Genomic DNA, 20,394 nt, shown 5'->3' on the forward strand with positions numbered 1-20,394 from the left:
CCATTTTTTCTTGAAGACAGGATTTACAAACTGAATATGACTCGGAAGTCAATAAGCCTAGAAGCCTATCTTTCTCCAGTTTGTTTATCCTGTCCTCTCCAATATGGCCAAGTCTGAGCTGCCACAAATACTTCTGGTTTATCTCATCTCTGGATCTTTTGGATCCTATGACACTCACTACTTGCTCAAACACATTCACATATACATCGACATGTAAGTAATAGAGACTGTCAATCATAAAACCATGTGCAACTAATTTATTTCTAAAATAAATAGGACAACAGTCTTTATCAAATGTAAAAACATAACAGGATAATTCCTGTGCTAAACACTAAAAGAAAATCAAATTTCTGCTAGTAGCAGGTATATAATAACAGTCTCGAAGCAATAAACTAAAATAAGATGGCAGTCGTAGAGGATAGGTGCCCACAGCCACAACAGCAACTCTTGCCCCGTTGCCAACCCGAAGGGTTACTGCATCTTTCGCTAGCCTTCTATTTTCCTTTAGACCCTGCATAGTAGAGTACAAGTAAGCACTAGAACCAAAATCTATAACCCAACTGGAAGTAGAAGAAACCATAAGATTAGTTTCAATTACGAGCAAGTCTAACATACCTTCTGAAGGTGTGTCTGTCCTTTTATTTTTCAGGCTCTCGAGATATGAAGGACAATTTCTCTTTCAGTGGCCATCGACATTGCGGTGGAAACATTTTCCTTTGTCATTAGCCTTTTTCTTTTGAGCTTCCTTCTTTGGCTTCTTGTTTTTCTTTTGCTTCTTCGCAGGCTTTTTTTCCTTTCAAATAGACTTTCTCTTGGAAGCAGAAGTCAATTCAGCAGTAAAGATAGTGCATTTTGAACCTTTCAAGGCCTCCTCAGTAGTTACCAACATATTCAATAGTTCAGTCTTAGTGCATTCAATCTTATTCATGTGGTAGTTTACTATAAACTACCCAAATGAATCAGAAAGGGATTGCAGGATCAAATCGACTTGCAATTTCTTATGCATGGTCATACCGAGCTTCTCAAGCTCCTCTAGGTCCTTGATCATAATCAAACCATGATCATGGACAGATTGTTCCTCGTGCATTTTTGCCTTGAAAAGCCTCTTGGACACTTCAAAATGAGCTGTGCGACTCTGCTCACCATACAACTTTTGCAGGTGTGCCAATATCTCCCTAACAGTCTTCATATTCTCATGCTGGCATTGGAGTTCATTGGTCATAGATACCATGATGTAGCACTTGACCCTAATGTCATCATCCATCCACTTTTGATACGTCTCATGCTGATCATCAGTAGGACGTGCTGGTAACCTAGGGATATCATTATCGAGTACGTAGCCTATTTTCTCGCAACTCAGAACAATTTTCAGGTTTCTTAGCCAGTCTTTGTAATTGGTTCCGGTCAGTCGGTTGGTCTCAAGAATACAGATCAAGAGGTTCGAAGCTGACGTTGTGATCTGTAGAGAGTAAAGATTTTAGTTAGATTTTGTATTTGAACTCTATTTATTTTATGGACTTTTAAAACAAATGTACCTTCCACTATTTTGTCGAATCCCTCACACTCTTCTGGTGGAGAAACGAAAACTCTACACGACTAGAATTTCTAGTAGGTACTACGGTCCCACCGTTTTACGTCGCCTCATCTAACAGTTATTGGTGACATATAAATAGATGAGTATACAACTCTTGTACAATACTTCTCAAGCAAATTGCAGTGCTACTCAGTCTCTAAGTCATAAAGACCTCACCTAACAGTTATTGGCCCCATTCCTTAGTTAAGTCAAACCCACCGTATAACCGCAGAAATAAAGTCGTTATTGGGTCCTCACCTAATAGTTATTGGCCCCCAATCCCATCTTTATCCCTACAACATCTCATGTCTATAGAGAGGTCCAACCCCCCGATGCAACTTGCCCACTGTGTCCAGCCGAGATAAATCAACACCAAAAAGACCTTAGCAGCTCTACTACGGTGGAAGACCTATGGACTTAGTATTGCGTAATCAGGTCTTAGTGTTTACAACCTTGAGCTCTTTATAGAAGGTAATCGATCAATTGGCCAGGTAAGCAGGTGGGAGGCTCCCCTTACTTGGAGAGTAAGGTCCTAATTAAGTAACTACCTTTCATGCTTTCCTAGACACCAATTAGATTAATTAATCTAATATGATTAGCTCATTGTTGGTTCATTCTTGACTGATTGAGGAGGTTTTAATTTAGGTTTCTAACGATTGACTATCCACATCTCATGCAAATATATATCTACCCACTATGCATAAACATAAACATAAATATCCAGGCATAATCACAAAAATAAATGTAACTGATGATGATCATGGATCCAGGATGGGGTCATAGTACAAGCACATGCACGTCAATTAGTTAGATCGTCTTCAACTGTTGACTCGATCTTGATCCCTTAGGTCCAATTGCGTTCAACTTCTTGATCCTTCTTCAATCAACCCTTGATCTCGATCCGAGCAATTCGTGCTTGTAGAGGCATGCATCGATCAACCATTGATGCGCAAACACATCACAGTTACATCCCAGATAAAATTTAAAAATAAAAGAATAATTACGACCCCTTTTTTTATGAGACACGCAAGTCTCTAATACATAAATTTAAGATGCACGTAGGCATCTGAAAATCTGAATTACATGCCATCTCATAACATCACAGACGTCACAGAACATTTTAGCACATTCAAAAAGGGTTCATCCATGATCATCACCATACGCATCTCATGCATAAATATAATTTACAGATCTGAAACTTATCTAATTATGTCATCTCATGAGTTGCTGATCATGCAAAATATGATTCTAAATATTTGTAATCATATTATCAAAGCAATAGAATCATTAATCCAAGCATACAAAAATTAGCATGCAGAAAAATCAACAACCTGAAATTCTGCATGCAGAAAATTTCAGCATGCATAATATTTTAAATTTCAGATCTAATATGCCTTTAATAATTAATCCTAATCTTAATCTACATAGCCTTGGATATGATACCACTATTGGGATCCCTCGCATGCCGCAGAAAAATTCTGAACGCAGCGGAAGGCATGCGCGAGATGCCGTTCATTGCATGAACAATATTTAAAACTATCGCTCGTAGATAGATTAGGATTAAAACTTTTTACATCTTTAAGAAGATCAGATCTTCACCTTATGCAGGTAGATGATTACCGCAAACTGATGATCGTGGTATTTGATAAAGGTTCGCTTGAAGCCGCACACATGACTGGCCTCTACGGGTATCCACACGAAGCAGAGGACCGATCAAAGCTCTCTTGTCTTTCCGGGGTGTTAGCTCCCTTACAGAGATAACTTTTGATAGCTAAAATTCTTTCTTTGAATCAACCCTTGATTACCTTAGGAAGGAGGAAGAAGAAGGATGAATCTAGGAAGAAGAACACAAGCACTTGCAGCCTTTTTCCTTTGCTTGGCGTTGGAGCCAAAGGAGAGAAGGAAGGATGCCGCCAAACCTTCTTTTTCTTTTTCCTTGCTTGTAGCTGAAACAAGAGAGGAGGAGAGGAGGGGTCATGGTTGGAAGAGAGGAGAGCCAATATGCCCTAGGTGCCGCGCCCTTCATCTCCTTTTAAAGGCATGTGGAGCTCCTAAAAAATAGGAGATCCATCGTTATCTCCAAGAGGGGCGCCAGCCCCTCTTTGCATGCCGCACCAAAAAACCCAAGAGAGGAGGGGCGCACGCCCTTCCTCCTTAGCTAACCTAATCCTCCTCTAAGGAGGATTAGTTAGCCCCTTATGATCGAGTCCTAATCTAATTAGTCTTCCACCAAGATATGAACCAATTTGGGTTTTTCATGCAAGTCCTAGTCCAATTAGGACCCAATTGAATTATGACTCATTGAACTCTTCAATCCTAATCCAATTAGGACTTATTCAATTTTAGTTCTAATCCAATTAGGACTTTAGAAATCCTACTCCAAGTAAGACTCTAATTAAAAGTTGAAGTCCTAATCTAATTAGGACTCTAAAAATCCTACTTCAAGTAGGACTCTAATTTGAATTCGAAGTCCTAATCTAATTAGGACTCTAGGAATCCTACTCCAAGTAGGACTCGTGTTTAAGTCCAATTAACTAAATCTTATTATTCCTTCTTCAACTCACTAACTCTTAGTGGGTTAGACCCATTATCAATCAGATTGATAATTATAAATTATTTGTGATTGCTAATCACATTTCAACTATCGGATCAGTCAATACCTCCAATATGTGTGACCCCATAGATTCTATTCTATCTGGTAGTGAGATATACTGCGATCTCTATCACAATATCATTGAAAGTTCTTTTCAATGGGTTGGAACAATTCCAACTCAACTTACCAGGGATCATCGATCATCAAGATAGTCCCTGTGACTCTCACCATCCACCAGTGACACCTAGCAGCATGTAGTGGCAACCCAGCAGAATGGAATGATGAACTTCTAGGTGCAGTTATCGTATGATACAGTCCTTCTATCGTGGATCCTACAAAATGGAGGTTATGGATAACTCGTCAAACCCCATCGTCTGTAATATGTCTAGATTTATTTGACTTAAGTTCGAGAGTGGAAAGCTCTTTCCTCCACTATACTTACTGCCCCGGTCGAGGTCTTACGAACTCAATTTTATAAATCATATAGGATCACTCCTTATCTACCAAGGTCAATAGATTCCTTGTAGGTGCATACTCTACTCCTACATTGAGTCTACTACGGCCAATCTATACCACAAGGACTCATATGGCTAGAGACAATATATACGTGCACTCAAACTACAATAACCTCACTATGAATAACTGATAAGTGCTAAATAATGAATAAATTCATCTATTTTACATAGCACTTACTATTATTATTATGCACATATTTCATAAATTTAATTATAAAAAAAATATATTTCCCTTCAACATTGCATTCTAATAATTTATCAAAAGTAATTCAGGTTTGTTTGATTTTGAATCGAATTCAACGTATGCAGGTCGGGTCGAACCCATCATTTATCTGGCTCATAACCATGAAGACTGATCACGCTAGAGCACACGTGGCAGCCATCCCGAGTGACACATGCCTATATGCCAAAATACATGGGATTTCAAAAGTAAGAAGGATCATGAATGCTTGGATGGCAGGATTACTTTGCAAACAAATTATCCATCTAATCCTTCCACGTATCAGAGTTCCCTCTGGTTCCGGATTTTTCCCAGCATTTTCACCTCTCCGTGATACAACCCACTCCTCCCAGCCGAATCCAAACTTCCTCATCCACGGATCCCTCCACGTCCACGAACAGAGCCCATCCAAGAACAAGCCGCGTCCTCTTCTGATCCCAGCCGGATTCCCAAGTCTCTCGCGCCTGGATAAGCCCGGATAAGCTCCTCCTTCAGTTCATTTCCTTCCACATCATCTGCATCATCCGATCCTTCTCCGAATCACCCAGCTTCTTCCGCTAGATCTCACCCAGGATGACTGTCCGCGTGCATCCAGATGACTCCACGTCCTTCCTAGCTCCCGTGTCCCACGAACAAAACCAAGCCAGCAACCACCCTCTTCTTTCGGATTCCCAACTATTTCCGTGATCCACCTTCATCCCATCCGCATATGATCATCCTAGATTTCCTATCAAACCCAACCTTCATCCTTATCCTCTGCTTCAGAACAGAGTATCATCTTATCGCGGCCCAATCCCAGCAAATCTCAGCATCCCAACCTCCTGCCAGATCAACTCCATTCTCGATCGCGTCCAACTGCCCATCCTCCGCAGATCTAGCCTTCGCTCCCAGCTCTTCTCTGCGATCATCTTCTTCCCAATGTAAGGATCAGCATCCCAGCCGTATCCACCATTCGCAAGCGACCGTATGCATCTTTTTCGCATCCAGCATCATCTTCTTAGCTCACGCGTCTTCCCCGCATGCATCCCATCATCCCTTCATCACGGATCAAGCCAACCTAGGCGTCTGTTCCCAGCATCCCGAGCTTCACGGATCATCTCCCATTCCCCCTGTTCCGAGTTTTCCCCTACTTCAGCGGATCAAAGCTTGAGTCTCCCTATCGCGAGCTTCATCCCAACTGCCAGCCGAATCCAAGTCCATCCTCCCAGCTCACTACCAGCCACCTCATCCCTTCGAGATCCTCTCAAATGTCCACGCATCCTCTGCGTTGAAGCTGCATCACCAGTGTCCCATGTTCGTTCCAGCCATCCGCATGAAACCAACGCATCGAAGCTCCATTCCCAGTCGATCTCAGCATCCGTGGATGATCTTCTGAGGCCATATCCCACGATCTTCGCATCCAGCTCCATCATCTACGTGATTCCTCCATCTCAGCATTTCGGATCACTTTCTCCCAGCAGAACAGAGTCACACGGGATAAGCTCCAAATCCAACTGCATCCGCACTCATTCCGGGATGTGATCGAGATCATCACCTTCTTCAATGCGGATCAACATCTTTAGCCATCCAACCTTTCCACCGCATCTCACCCATGTCAGTTTCTTCGCCCTTATCCTCCCACGACATGGTGTGATTGTTAGAAGTATGCCCTAGAAGCCAATCTGGCTGACACATTATTAATTCTAGGACATAATTTGGTACTTGACTTTATTATTATTGATTAATAAATGGGCATTCTTTTCATTCATATGGTTTATGTGTCTATGAATCGTCCAAGAAATTAATAAGATGATGATGCATATTCTCAAGAGTTGAGAATTTGAGCCATGTATCATTGGTGATTAATTTCTAAATGCTCCTGATCAATGGATCATCACGAGGACGGTGATCGATCCGATCAGTGCACAGATCACTTTTCTTCAGGATGGACGAGACTTGAGTCCACAGTATAGGGACACTGAAGTGATAGTGCAGGTGCTTGTTAGAGAACAAGGGTACTGAGCGTGACCAAGACAAGAAGTCACTTGGATGTCTATCCACTCGTCAGTGACTTGCTTGATGTTGCAGTAGTATGACTGGTCCTTTGACCTGCGGTGCTTCAGCTACTCACAGTGAGGTTATTGTAGTTTGACTGCATGTATACATGGTCTCTAGTCATATGGGTCCTTGTAGTGTAGATTGGCTGCATTAAGTTCACTGTAGGAGTAGGGTATGCACTTACATGGAATCTATCGACCTTGATAGAAGAGGAGTGATCCTATGTGATTTGTTAGACTAAGTTCTAAGACCTTGGCCAGGGCAGTAATATAAAGTACAAAAAGAGTTTTTCACTATCGAACTCGAGTCGAATAAATCTTGACATATGACAGACGAAGGGGTTTGGCGAGTTATCCATGACCTCCGTCCTGTAGGGATCCACGATAGTAGGACTGTATCACACGATAACTGCACCTAGAGGTTCATCATTCTATTCTACTGGGTAGCCACTACATGCTGCTAGGTGTCACTGGTGGATGGTGGGACTCACAGGGATTATCTCGATGATCGATAAACCCTAAAGAGTAGAGTTGGAATTGTTCCAATCCATTGAAAGGAGTTTTCAATGATATTGTGATAGAGATCATAATATATCTCACTACCAGTCAGAGTAGAACCTATGGGGTCACACACACTAGAAGTATTGACCGATCCGATGGTTGAATCGTGATTAGGAATCACAAGTAATCAATTCGATTGATATTCAGTTGAAGAAGGAACAAAGGGAATTAATTAATTGGACTTGAAACAAGAGTCCTACTTCGAGTAGGATTCCTAGAGTCCTAATTGGATTAGGACTGAAAATCCTAGTTGGAGTAGGATTGGAATTCCTACTTGAAATTGGATTCCTACAATCCTAATTAGATTAGGAGTTTTGAATTAAAATTGGATTCCTACTTGGAGTAGGATTCCTAGAGTCCTAATCGGATTAGGACTTCAGATTCAAATTAGAGTCCTAATTGGATTAGGACTAAAATTAAATATGTCCTAATTTGGATTAGGGTTTCTTAAGTCACAATTAATTATTAATCTAATGAATCAATAAGACTCCTAATTGGATTAGGATTGAAGAGTTCAATTGAGTCGAAATTGATTTAAGTTCTAATTGGATTAGGACTTACCTAGATTGGATCCAAATTGGTTCACCCTTGGGCTAAGCCTAATTGGATTAGGGCTTGACCACATTAGGGCATTCCAAACCCTACTTAATGTGGATTAGGGTTTACCATGAGGAGGGGGATATGCCCCTCCCTTTTCCATGTGGAGAAGGGTGAAGAGAGGGGGCCGGCGCCCCCTCTTTGGAAACTTGTCTAGGGCTCCTAATTTGTAGGAGCCCTAGATGGCTATAAAAAGGGGAGCAAGGGCCGGCGCCCCCTCTTTGGAAACTTGTCTAGGGCTCCTAATTTGTAGGAGCCCTAGATGGCTATAAAAAGGGGAGCAAGGGCCGGCGCCCTAGTGACTAGAAGCCCTCTTCTTTTCAGCCGTCGCCCCCTCTTCTCCCTTGGTCTGCAGCCGCAAGCAAAGGAAGAGCAAAGGTCCAAGAGTTGGCGGGCTCCTCCCCTTCCCTTCCTTCATCCAATGCAAGGAAGAAAAGAAGGCTGCATGGGGATTCTTCTTCTTCCTCTTCTTCATCCTTCTTCTTCCTCCTCTCAAGTACATTCAAGAGTTGAAAGAAAGAGAGGAGATAAGCCATCAAAAGAAGTCTTTGCAAGGGAGCTAGCACCCCGGGAAGACTAGACAGCTTTGATCGGTCCTCTGCTTCGTATGGATACCCGTAGAGGCCGGACACTTGAACGGCTTCAAGCGAACCCTCTTCCTAAACCGCGAACTTCAGTTTGCGGTGATCATCTACCCGCACAAGGTGAAGATCTGATCTTCTAAAGGTTTTAAAAGTTTTTAATTCTTATCTATCTACGAACGGTTTTTGAACAACATTCATGCGATGAACGGTTGATCCCGCGCATGCCTCTTCCGCTGCATCTGAATTTTTTAAAATTTCAGCGGCATGATCGGGGTATTCTAACAGTGGTGTCAGAGCTTAAGCTTCGTAGATTAAGGTAAGGATTAATTATTAATAGGCTTATTAGATCTGAAAATTGAAAGATTATGCATGCTGAAAATTTTCTGCATGCAGATTTTTTCTAGGATGCTGATTTTTGCATGCTGATTTTTATATGATAAGATGATGATTCTAATTGCATTGTTAATGAGATTACAGAGTTTAGAATCATGATTAGCATGATCAGCAACCTATGTCATGAGATAATCAGTTAGTTTTCAGATCTGAAAATTATAATTGTTGCATGTGGTGATGATCATGGGATTCAAACCCTTTTGGTATCAAATGTAATGACCTACGATGTGATCTGTGATGTCATGTAATTTTTCAGATGCTTGCATGCATCTTATTTGATGTTTTGAGAGGCCTGCGTACCTCCTAAAAGGAGATGTAATTTATTTTTAATTTTTATTTTACATCTGGTTGTATTTCTGTGATGTGATGTACGTCAACGATCAAGTCGAAGATGATGCACGAGATGAGCAGGGGCCTAAGCGGTTGATCGCGATTGGATCAAGAGTTGGTCAAGGATCGGATCAAGGAGGCTTGGAACCAATTCAAGAGTTGAAGACCAGTTGATCGATTGACGTGCATGTGCTTGTAATACGACCTAACTAGAATCCATGATCATCACCTATTTAAAGTTTAGCTTTAATTATTGCTGCGATTATAACTGCCTGCAATGTGCCGTTTGCATGTGATGTGAATGAGAGTCGGGTAGATAGGTTTACATGTGATGTAGCAAATCCAATTGAGACCTAAATTAAAACCTCCTCAATCAAGTTGAGAGTGAACCAACATGAGCAAGTCATATTAGATTAATTGATCTAATTAGTGTCTAGGAAAGCATGAAAGGTGGTTACTTAATTAGGACCTTACTCTCTGAGTAAGGGGAGCCTCCCACCTGCTTACCTGGCCAATTGTTCGATTACCTCTTATGAAGAGCTCAAGTTGCAAACACTAAGACCTGATTAACCAATATTAAGTCAATAGGTCTTCCACTATAGTAAAGCTGCTAAGGCCTTTCTGATGTTGATTTGTCTCGGCTGGATACAGTGGTCAAGTTGCATCGGGGGGCTGGACCTCTCTATAGACATGAGATGTTGTAGGGTAAAGGTGGGGTTGGGCACCAATAACTATTAGGTGAGGACCCAATGACGACTTTATTCCTATGGTTATACGGTGGGTCTGACTTAACTAAGAAATGGGACCAATAACTGTTAGGTGAGGTCTTCATGGCTTAGAGACCAAGTTACACTGCAACATGCTTGAGAAGCATTGTACAAGAGTTGTACATTCATCAATCTATGTGTCACCAATAACTGTTAGGTGAGGTGCATGTAAATCGGTGGGACCGCAGTACCCACTAGAAACCCTAGTCGTGTGGGATTTCCGTTTTTCTACCAGGGGGGTGTGAGGAATTCGAGAAAATAGTGGGAGTTACATTTGTTCTAAAAGACCTTAGAACAGATTAGGATCAAGTACAAAAGTCTAACTAGAATCTTTACTCTCTGAGGATTATAAAGTCAGCTTCTAGACTCTTAACTCATATCCTATAGAACAACCGTTTGACCAAACCCAATTATAAAGATTGGCTCAGCAAATTTCAAAAATAGTTTTGAATTATGAGAAATTCGGATATATGCTAGACCATGGAATCCCCATGTTACCAATCCGTCCGATCACTGATCAGCGTAAGACGCTTGTTAAGTGGACGAACAATGACAATAAAGTTAGGTGCTGCACAATGGCATCCATGTCCAATGAATTACAATGCCGGCATGAGAACATGAGACTGCCAGGGACATATTAAATCACCTGCAAGAGTTGTATGGTGATCAGAGTCACGCAGCTCGGTTTGAAGTATCAAAGAGGCTCTTCAAAGCCAAGATGCACGATGGGCAGTCTGTCCATGATCATGGTTTGACCATGATAAAGGACTTAGAGAAGCTTGAGAAGCTTGGCATGACCATGCACAAGGAATTGCAAATGGATTTGATCCCGCAATCCCTTCCAGCTTCATATGAATAGTTTATAGTAAACTACCATATGAACAAGGTTGTATGCACTAAAATAGAATTGTTAAATAAATTGGTAACCACCTTAGGGACCTTGAAGAAGTTCAAGGAGCATCGTTTTTGCTATCAAGTTGGTTTCTACTTTCAAGAGAGAGTCTATTTGGAAGAAGAAGAAGCCTGCAAAGAAGCAGAAGACTAAGAAAACACCAAGTAAGGAAGTTCCAAGACAAAGGCCAATTGCAAGGAAAAGTGTTTCCATTGCATCATGGACGGCCATTGGAAGAGAAACTGTCCTACATACATGGAAAGCATAAAGAACATGAAGGGTGATAGACCTTCAGAAGGTTTGTCAGATATGCTCAGAATACTTAGGGACTGTTACCTATTGCTAGCAGAAATTTGATTTCTGTATTTTATTTAGCACAGAAAGATTTTTATTTATTAAATTGATTCAAAATGGTTTTATGATTGACAGTCTCTATCACATACATATGGATGTATCTGTGAATATATCTGAGCAAACAGTGAATACCATAGGATCTAATAGATCCAAAAATGAGATAAATCTAAAGTATTTATGGCACCTCAGGCTTGGCCATATAGGAGAAGACAAAATAAACAAATTGGAGAAACATGAGCTTTTGGGCTCATTGACTTTCGAGTCATATTTGATTTGTGAATTCTGCCTTCAAGAAAAGATGGCCAAATTATCCTTTGTAGGACATAGGGAGGTCCACTGAAATACTTACCCTAGTACACACTGATGTGTGTGGCCCATTCGATGTGCAGGCTAGGGGTTATAATTTTTACTTCATTTACCGATGATTACTCACGGTATGGATATGTGTATGAGACACAAATATAAAATTTTTGAAAGGTTCAAAAAGCTTAGATATGAAGTAGAAAAATAAGCACAAAAACTTATTAAGGTTCTTCGATCAGATCGAGGAAGTGAATACCTTAATGGAGAGTTCCGTGATTGTCTCAAGGAGAATGGTATAGCTTCATAATGGACTCCTCCTGGAACACCTCAGCTCAATGGAGTGTCAGAGAGGAGGAATCGGACTCTATTGATATGGTCCAGTCCATGATGAGCTTCACTGATTTACCCTTGTTTCTTTAGATAGATGCCCTATTTTCAGCTATTTACTTGTTGAATAGAGTTCCCTCTAAAGTTCATTCCTACCGCACCATATGAGATTGACATGGTAAGAAACCAAGATTTGGGAATGTCCGGCCCACGTCAAGAGACTACAGGCAGACAAGTTAGAGGCTAGGACCATAAGTGCTCGTTTTATAGGATATCCTAAAGAGTCATTAGGATACAATTCTTTCCGTCTCAGAGGATCACAATGTGTTTGTGAGCCGTCACGCCATCTTCTTGAAAAACCAGTTTATCCTTGATAGAGGCAGTGGGAGGAAAAATGAGCTTGAAGAGAAAGTCTCTGAAAAGCAACGAGTCATGGATCCTATCGAACCCATTCATACAGAGCCAGCACACGATGTCCCTCAACCATCTCGTAGATCTAGTAGGGTCTCCCATCCTCCCGATAGATACTTAGGTATACTAGAAGAGGATACCGAGGAAATATTCCTAGTGGGAGATAGGGATCACACGCAGGATCCCAAAACCTACGACGAGGTGATATCTGATATCGATTTCGAGAAATGGTTGGAAGCTATGAAGTCAGAGTTAGACTCCATGCATTCCAACCAAGTCTGGACTTTAGTGAATCCACCAGAAGGTATTATACCTATTGGATGCAAATGGATCTATAAAAGGAAGATAGGTTCGGATGGAGAGGTAGAGACCTATAAGGCAAGGCTTATGGCGAAAGGGTATAGTCAGCCCGAAGGCATTAACTATCAGGAGACCTTTTCACCTGTAGCCATGCTAAAATCCATCCGAACATTGCTTGCCATTGCAGCATTTCAAATCTGGCAGATGGATGTGAAAACTTCTTTCCTGAATGGATATCTTGATGAAGATATCTATATGGAACAGCCTTTGGGTTTCACTTCCAGTAATGGAGATCACAAGGTCTGCAAGCTGCAAAGGTCCATCTATGGACTAAAGCAAGCATCTCGGAGTTGGAACACTCGTTTCAATGACGCAATCAAAATGTTTGATTTCATCAAAAACGAAGAGGAACCGTGTGTTTACAAAAGGGTTAGTGGGAGCGCTGTCGTATTTCTCGTACTGTACGTGGACGACATCCTACTGATAGGGAATGATATTTCCATACTAACCTCGGTCAAGGTCTGGTTGTCAAAAGAATTCTCCATGAAAAACCTTGGGGAAGCATCCTATATTTTGGGAATAAAGGTCTACAGAGATAGATCTAAAAGGATGCTTGGCCTATCACAGAAGATGTACATAGAGGAAGTGCTGAAAAGGTTCAGCATGGAAAACTCTAAAAGGGGTCTCTTACCCCTAAGGCATGGAATTAATCTCTCCAAGAAGATGTGCCCCAACACATCTGAAGAGATTCAATGCATGAGCAAGATCCCCTATGCATCAGCAATAGGGAGCCTCATGTATGCCATGCTATGTACATGACTTGATATAGTACATGCTGTGAATGTCACGAGCATATGTTAATCAGATCCAGGCAAAAAGCACTGGATAGCTGTGAAGAACAATCTTAAGTACTTGAGAAGAACTAAGGACATGTTCTTGGTCTTTGGGAGAAGATCAGAGTTGAAGGTAGAAGGATGCACACATATTGATGATAGAAAGTCTACATCAGAATATGTGCAATGGTGGAGTTCCAAACAACCGATCATTATAGATTCTACCTTAGAAGCTGAATGTTAAGCCGTCTCTAAAGGTGCAGTGGAAATCTTTTGGTTTAAAAGGTTCATTGCAGAGTTAGGAGTAATGTCATCAGATGTCATAACACTCTACTGCGAGAACAAAGGCACCATAGCACTAGCTAAGGAGCCAAAGGTCTCACCAGAAATCGAAGCACTTAGAGCGGCAGTTTAACCTAATAAGCGACTACCTCGAAAGAAAATAAGTAGAGGATCAGAGAGTAGACTCCACAAGAAATGTGGCGGACCCATTCACTAAGCAGCTAAGTCAGCAGAAAACTAAAACGCATCTTGAGAAGATGGGGCTTAGGTTTATGGCTGATTGGCTTTAGTGCAAGTGGGAGATTGTTAGAAGTATGCCCTAGAAGCCAATCTGGCTGACACATTATTAATTCTAGGACATAATTTGGTACTTGACTTTATTATTATTGATTAATAAATGGGCATTCTTTTCATTCATATGGTTTATGTGTCTATGAATCGTCCAAGAAATTAATAAGATGATGATGCATATTCTCAAAAGTTGAGAATTTGAGCCATGTATCATTAGTGATTAATTTCTAAATGCTCCTGATCAATGGATCATCACGAGGACGGTGATCGATCCGATCAGTGCACAGATCACTTTCCTTCAGGATGGACGAGACTTGAGTCCACAGTGTAGGAACACTGAAGTGATAGTGCAGGTGCTTGTTAGAGACCAAGACAAGAAGTCACTTGGATGTCTATCCACTCGTCAGTGATTTGCTTGATGTTGCAGTAGTATGACTGGTCCTTTGACCTGCGGTGCTTCAGCTACTCACAGTTAGGTTATTGTAGTTTGACTGCACGTATACATGGTCTCTAGTCATATGGGTCCTTGTAGTGTAGATTGGCTGCATTAAGTTCACTGTAGGAGTAGGATATGCACTTACATGGAATCTATCGACCTTGATAGAAGAGGAGTGATCCTATGTGATTTGTTAGACTAAGTTCTAAGACCTTGGCCAGGGCAGTAATATAAAGTGGAAAAAGAGTTTTCCACTATCGAACTCGAGTCGAATAAATCTTGACATATGACAGACGAAGGGGTTTGGCGAGTTATCCATGACCTCCGTCCTGTAGGGATCCACGATAGTAGGACTGTATCACACGATAACTGCACCTAGAGGTTCATCATTCTATTCTACTGGGTAGCCACTACATGCTGCTAGGTGTCACTGGTGGATGGTGGGACTCATAGGGATTATCTCGATGATCGATAAACCCTAAAGAGTAGAGTTGGAATTGTTCCAATCCATTGAAAGGAGTTTTCAATGATATTGTGATAGAGATCATAATATATCTCACTACCAGTCAGAGTAGAACCTATGGGGTCACACACACTAGAAGTATTGACCGATTCGATGGTTGAATCGTGATTAGGAATCACAAGTAATCAATTCGATTGATATTCAGTTGAAGAAGGAACAAAGGAAATTAATTAATTGGACTTGAAACAAGAGTCCTACTTCGAGTAGGATTCCTAGAGTCCTAATTGGATTAGGACTGGAAATCCTAGTTGGAGTAGGATTGGGATTCCTACTTGGAATAGGATTCCTACAATCCTAATTAGATTAGGAGTTTTGAATTAAAATTGAATTCCTACTTGGAGTAGGATTCCTAGAGTCCTAATCGGATTAGGACTTCGGATTCAAATTAGAGTCCTAATTGGATTAGGACTAAAATTAAATATGTCCTAATTTGGATTAGGATTTCTTAAGTCACAATTAATTATTAATCTAATGAATCAATAAGACTCCTAATTAGATTAGGATTGAAGAGTTCAATTGAGTCAAAATTGATTTAAGTTCTAATTGGATTAGGACTTACCTAGATTGGATCCAAATTGGTTCACCCTTGGGCTAAGCCTAATTGGATTAGGGCTTGACCACATTAGGGCATTCCAAACCCTACTTAATGTGGATTAGGGTTTACCATGAGAAGGGGGATATGCCCCTCCCTTTTCCATGTGGAGAAGGGTGAAGAGAGGGGGCCGGCGCCCCCTCTTTGGAAACTTGTCTAGGGCTCCTAATTTGTAGGAGCCCTAGATGGCCATAAAAAGGGGAGCAAGGGCCGGCGCCCTAGTGACTAGAAGCCCTCTTCTTTTCAGCCGTCGCCCCCTCTTCTCCCTTGGTCTGCAGCCGCAAGCAAAGGAAGAGCAAAGGTCCAAGAGTTGGCGGGCTCCTCCCCTTCCCTTCCTTCATCCAATGCAAGGAAGAAAAGAAGGCTGCGTGGGGATTCTTCTTCTTCCTCTTCTTCATCCTTCTTCTTCCTCCTCTCAAGTACATTCAAGAGTTGAAAGAAAGAGAGGAGATAAGCCATCAAAAGAAGTCTTTGCAAGGGAGCTAGCACCCCGGGAAGACTAGACAGCTTTGATCGGTCCTCTGCTTCGTGTGGATACCCGTAGAGGCCGGACACTTGAACGGCTTCAAGCGAACCCTCTTCCTAAACCACGAACTTCAGTTTGCGGTGATCATCTACCCGCACAAGGTGAAGATCTGATCTTCTAAAGGTTTTAAAAGTTTTTAATTCTTATCTATCTACGAACGGTTTTTGAACAACGTTCATGCGATGAACGGTTGATCCCGCGCATGCCTCTTCCGCTGCATCTGAATTTTTTAAAATTTCAGCAGCATGATCGGGGTATTCTAACAGTGATAACAGGGTCCAGCAAAAGCTATAAAAGGAAGGAGTTCTTCTCTTCCAGGGGCATTGACTCTTCCTATTGATTCACACCCAATAATTCTTCTGGTGCTGGAGTAGTCCGAGAGTGGAGCAGACGTGGAAGGGAGGGAGAGCCGATCGTCATGGAGTCCCACTGTGTTGCTGCTACCGTCCACTACTGCATGGAAGCTTAATTCCTTTATTAGGGCTGGATGAAGCTCTAACAGAGAAATAAGGGTTTTGTATCTTTAAGTTTGTTCTTGGAGTTGTATGAATCCTCTTATTCTTAAATGAATACTTTTCTTTTATCTCATATTTAATTTCTACGATTTTAAGTATGATGTTCATTCAATTATTTTTCATGATCACTGAGTAAGTATAAAGATAATCCATGCTTAAGAAAGATGCAGTGTCCTGCCATCTTAGTTTAGGGTAGACATTTCATACCAACTGAAGATGGATTTTCCTAAAATTACTTTTGTGATATTTTATTCAAATGCTTATAAGGATTGTAGCCAATTTGCATGTTAATTCAAGAACGAATTAAAATATAAATAATCCTTGTTACTATGTTAGAAGTGAATTTCTTACCCTAGGTTCTCTCAACTGATATCATTTTAATTGCATTTCTTATTAAATTGCATAGCTTAATTTTTTTTCCTACAAACTCTTTTTTCAATTATTTTTAAGAAAATAATTGTACCCCAATCTCTGTGGATCGATATCCGTAATTACTATCCTACAAGATACGTGCTATTACGTGGTCTTTAAAGTTGACTATCAATTTTTTGGCGCCATTGCCGGAGATTGATAGCACGGTTGTTTTCTTTTTGTTCATTTATTTTTATTTGTTTCTTTTTAGCGATTGGATACATCTACTTCCTTATATTGCTATATTTTTGAGATGTACTAATCATTATTTATTTTGTTAGGACTATCGGAAAAAAAAGAAAGAAGGAACAAATTTTAGACGACTAGAGGACACATACTGAAGAGGTTTGATCAATTAGCTTGCCGCAATTTTTGCTTGGTAACCTCTAAACCTCTCTTGTTTTTTCGTGCATCAGCTTGCAAACGTAGTGGGAAAGCTCGGCACGTATGTCTCGGCATATGTGTGTCTAGTCTGTCTCCCCCTTTAAACTACGAATGCTCAAATAGATATTATTTAGGTTGCTCATGCATTTGAATCATTGTTGTGATTGTTTAATTTAATTTGAGTAAGGCGTGCATGACTGCTTGACACACCACTTAATATATCACACACCTAGTAAGGGCAATCACCCCAACAAGATAAGAACTGGACTTCATCACCAGATTCTTGCCCAAATTAGGTGAATCAATTCTCACATAGATATCATTTTAATTAAAATCAATTAGACGTTAGCCTCTAGGGATATTCGAGCTCAATAGGATGAAGATCACTGAGAGTTGCACCAATTTTGCTATGTGGCTTAGTTGATGTCTAGGCAAGCTTTGTCCCTATAAGGAAGATAGTTCATCTGTTCGAGGCGAGTGGTTTTTAAGTGGGACCTTTGCGAACGCATCGTAACCCCCCCACTTACCTGGGAGCTTACCTGGTCAACTCAGTTCATTAGACCAGATTGGAGGCTTAAGTGCCCTCTTCAAACCAGTTAGGAGCTGTCTAGCAATTTTAGGGCAAACACAAGGATTTGATGTGTTATTTTTTTTATTGCATGCTTGATTGTGCCCAATTAATCAGAAGAGTTTAGTGTATGCAAGGGTGTCATCATAGATCTCCTGAACTAGTACCTTTTGACCCTGAAATAGAGCGTTCTATTAGGGCCCTTCGAGCCGAAATCCGCACCTATGGAACCATAGGATCTGCTCTACCTATCGAGATGGCTGAAGAACAACCCAAGCTATTAAAGAAGTACTTCACTCCTATTTACACCTCTCCATCTTGTATTCGACTACCTGATACCACGGCTGCTGTACAGTTTGAAATTAAGTCTAATATCATCCAAATGCTTTCCTCTTTTTATGGACTCAACAATGAAGACCCATACAAATATTTAGATGAGTTCCTTGAGATCTGCACTACTGTCAAAATTCAGAACTTTACTGATGATACTTTGAAACTTAGGTTGTTTTCTTTTTTCCGTAAGGATAGAGCTAGGCAGTGGCTCCATTCATTAGAAGCCCATTCTATTCTTTCATGGGTCCAATGCAACATGAATTTCTAAAGAAATATTTTTCCATAGGAAGAACAAACTAATTTAGGCATGCTATCACGAGCTTCTCCCAATCTGATGGGGAAGAATTTCATGAAACTTGGAAAAAATTTAGAGACCTACTCCGAAAATGCCCGCATCATTAAATACCCAAATGGCAATTAGTGCAATGCTTTTATGATGGGTTGTCTGAACGAAACCGTCAGATGGTTGATGCTTCTTGTGGAAGAATTTTCATGCTTAAGAGTGAGCATGAGGCATGGCAATTGTTTGAAAATATCAATAAAAATTCCCTCCACCATGCCTCCTCCGCTCGTCAAGCACCCCCAAGTTCTCAAAGAAAAGGGACCATATATAAAGTTAGCCAGTCCATAGGTCTATCTGAGAAAGTAGATGCATTGTCCCACAAGATTGACCAATTAATGTCTAGAGAACAGCTTCCAAACCCTCCCCAAGCCCAAGTGTGTGCCCTCTGTTCTAGCCCGTCTCACCCTGTTTATGAGTGCCCTTCGGCAGCTCAATTTTCTGAATTTATGCAAGAACAAGTTAATGCTGCCCAAACACAGTTCCGATCGGGTAATGATCCATATTCCATTACTTATAATCCGGGATGGTGCAACCATCCAAACTTCTCTTAGAAGCAGCAGACTCCCAATACCTTCCAACCTTATTTCCAACCCTTCCAAAATATTCATCCAAACCGTCCTCCTACTCACTATTCACAATTCCAACATATCTCTCCTCCACCACCCCAAAGAGAGATGGTTTTTGAGCAAAAAGTATTGACTGCCCTTCAATGACTAGAAGCCAATACACAATTGTTGCACTCCCATACCCAATCTATTTCCAAATTAGAAACTCAGCTAGGGCAGCTAGCTAGTGCACTGAATAAGAGAGAGAAAGGCAAGCTTCCAAGTCAACCAGTGAATAACCAAAGGGGGCAATACATGGCTCAAAAGACTCACCCGAATGATATTCACCATGAACAAGCTAATGCCATGACTACCTTAAGAAGCGGGCGTATAGTGGACAATAAGGTTGGAGAAACATAACATAAGAAAAATAAAGGCAGGAGTATGACTGTGCCTAAAGAGAACCCAAACTCTTCTTTGTCACCATCTAGTCCAGTATCGACCACACCTTTTACACCGAAGGCCCTTTTCCCTCAATGTCTGAATGCATCTTCTTCCTTTGGCATGAAAGGAACTTCATTAGAAGAAATAATGGAGGTTTTTTTAAACAAGTCAAAATCAACCTCCCTTGGACTCTTCATGGAGATATTTTCAGAACCTATTTCATAGGTATTCGAAATTTGGTCAAACATTCCTCATTTCAATATTAATAATTCAAAAAAAAAATTATCAAATTATTATAGGTTGTATCATTAAGGGGGAGGATCACAAACAAATTCACTCTAAGTTTATCAAAAGAGATCATATTGACTAGGGTAATTAAACAAAATTGGGAGAAGATAGAATACAGTCTGAAATTTTTCAGTGCCGGAGACGTCTCTGGCAAATCGCAGAGACGTCCCCCCAAGGGGAGACGTCTCCCTTAGTCGCGGAGATGTCTCGGGGACCGAATGAGGGCTTTTTAAATAGGTCGAAATCGCTCGAGCCGACTCGAGCTTTCTCCCTCATTCCCGACCAAAACGGAAAACCCTAGCCTCCATTTGCTCTCCACCTCAA

General features: G+C 41.0%; 1 long non-coding RNA gene across 1 annotated transcript; it reads right to left on the reverse strand.

The window, feature by feature from the left end:
• Positions 1–266: 266 nt before the first annotated feature.
• On the reverse strand, positions 267–3,594 carry LOC149753773 (uncharacterized). Its single transcript, XR_016400423.1, has 3 exons — positions 3,173–3,594; positions 616–1,459; positions 267–511 (listed from the first exon to the last, which is right to left on the reverse strand). It is a non-coding gene; the product is annotated as an uncharacterized LOC149753773 (long non-coding RNA).
• Positions 3,595–20,394: the final 16,800 nt, after the last annotated feature.

This window comes from Phoenix dactylifera, chromosome 4, assembly GCF_051530095.1.
Source record: "Phoenix dactylifera cultivar Ajwa chromosome 4, Ajwa_hap1_PhDact_Kaust_v1.1, whole genome shotgun sequence".
Lineage (NCBI taxonomy): Eukaryota > Viridiplantae > Streptophyta > Magnoliopsida > Arecales > Arecaceae > Phoenix > Phoenix dactylifera.